A 2,169-nucleotide genomic window follows, 5' to 3' on the forward strand; every position below is an offset into this window, starting at 1 on the left:
GCTACTCCGCATGTCTGACAAGCTCCAGAAGATGCTTGTGCTAATGGTCACAGGTCGCCCTGAGTAGTAAGGCTCTGAATTCTATCTAGACACAAATTGGCATTTATTTTCTGTTTTCTTAAATCTCTCTCTCTTCCCCCTCTTACCTGCCTGCTCCAAATCAGTGCATTAAGAATGTCGTCTTTCTGATGTCAAAGCTGGTTTGCGTTCCATGGCACAGCTTTCCTTCCTTGTTTAACCAGTGCCACTCGGCAGTTTCTCATCTTTCTCTGACAAGCCAGGCTGCAAGGAAGAACCTTGTCCACACGTGTACTCCATGTCTGTGTGAAAAGATGTGAGTTCAAAGGGAGGAATGCATATTGGCACACTTGTATACTGAAAAGTATGATTATTTTAACTAGTAATGACGCCATGGATCATACTGTTTTGACAGACTGGTTTTATTTTTGACTCAGATTGAGCTGGCAGCCCTCCGAGCCCCTGTCACTTTGCACGTGCTGTCATTTAGCCACGCTATCTTTCTCATCTCGTTCTTGTGCAATTGTTTTTCGGAAATCCAAGTGCCGGCTGATTTACACAGCCTGTGAGATTCCATCTTGCTAGCTCTAGACTGTCATTCTCACCTGTCAAGATAATTTTGGTTGTTGACTTTGTCATCTAATATTTTCTAATATTAGAAACATCTAATATTTCTCTATATTATTTTCTAATATTTTTCTAATATTTTCTAATGTTCTCCTGTGTTTATGTTATCCTCACATTTGATAACAGTGCTACTTCTGTTCATTCATTCATTCATCTGGTGACTCTCTATTGAGAGAGTCAAACCCTGCAACATGCCAAGCACTGTTCTAAGCTCTGAGGATGCAGTGTGAACAACACAGAGAGAAACCTCTGTCCTCCTGGAGCCCTCCTTCAGGTAGGGAAGACAGAAGGTGAGCAAAGACAAACAAGTTACGTACATGGTATGGTGATGACCAGTGCCATGGAGAAAAATGAAGCAGGCAAGGGAGAGAGCAAGTGAGGGGAGGATGTTTGCAAGTTTAGATAGGGTGGCCAGAGAACACCTCACAGAAAAGGTGACGTTGGAGCAGAGACCTGAAGATGTTTCCATCCAATTCATTGGAAAATAGGATGAAAGAGAATTCTTTGATCTGTCACTAGAGCCCCCACCTGCGACCTGGGTGAATGTTAATCTATTAACTGGCACCTTTGGGTACAGCTGACTAATCCATTGACACTCTGTAACTTCAGTCTCCAGTCTGCATTTCTCTATACTGCTTTTAGAGACATTGTGAGACATATCAAAACCTGGACATTGGGGCCAGCCCAGTGGCATGGTGGTTAAGTTCATGCATTCTGCTTCAGCAGCCTGGGGTTTGCGGGTTTGGATCTCTGGTATGGACCTAGCACTGCTCATCAGACCATGCTGTGGTGGTGTCACACATAAAGCAGAGGAAGATTGGCACAGATGTTAGTTCAGGGCCAATCTTCCTCACCCCCCCCCAAAAAAACCCAAAACCCCTGGACCCTCAGCATCCGGGCATTTCCCAGATCTAGCCTCGTCAAACTCTTACCGGAGGGAAACGAGTTCAACGTGAAAGGCGTTTTCCCTTGTCAACTTGGAGTAGCTCTGAGCGATTACCAAGCACCGTGATTGGGTAGTGGTGGCTTCTGTGGGCAGAGGAAGGAGACAGGGTGACTCATGGGCCATTTTCCATCCTATGGACCTCATCTCTAAGGCACAGCTGAAAAGACTCAATTCTCTCAGCAATATTGTGGGAATTAAACTTTTTTCCTCAATAAACTTTGGCAAATGTAATTCTGAATAACAAACCACACCTTTGGCTCGGTCATTTCAGTCTAAACCCCAGGTGTTTCTCTTCACTGCCATCTCTCCACCCAGGCCCTTTGGGCACATCTTTCTTTTGTAGGAGTAGAGGCTGTCAGAGACCTGGGCCCTCTGTGCTGTCAGGTAGCTCTCTCCAGGTGTGCTGCTATCTTCAAACTTACCTGCAGGCTGCAGTGTTGCCATAATTATCCTCCAGCCCACACACGAGGCTGGGCCTTCCAAGTGCACGAGCAGGTTGGGTGGAGGTTTCAGGTAGACACCGAATTCATACAGGAGATGGAGGAAGCCTGTGAGGTTCGCTGTGCCCTCCGAGGATT

The sequence above is a fragment of the Equus quagga genome, chromosome 15, assembly GCF_021613505.1.
Source record: "Equus quagga isolate Etosha38 chromosome 15, UCLA_HA_Equagga_1.0, whole genome shotgun sequence".
In the NCBI taxonomy this organism is placed as follows: Eukaryota; Metazoa; Chordata; class Mammalia; order Perissodactyla; family Equidae; genus Equus; species Equus quagga.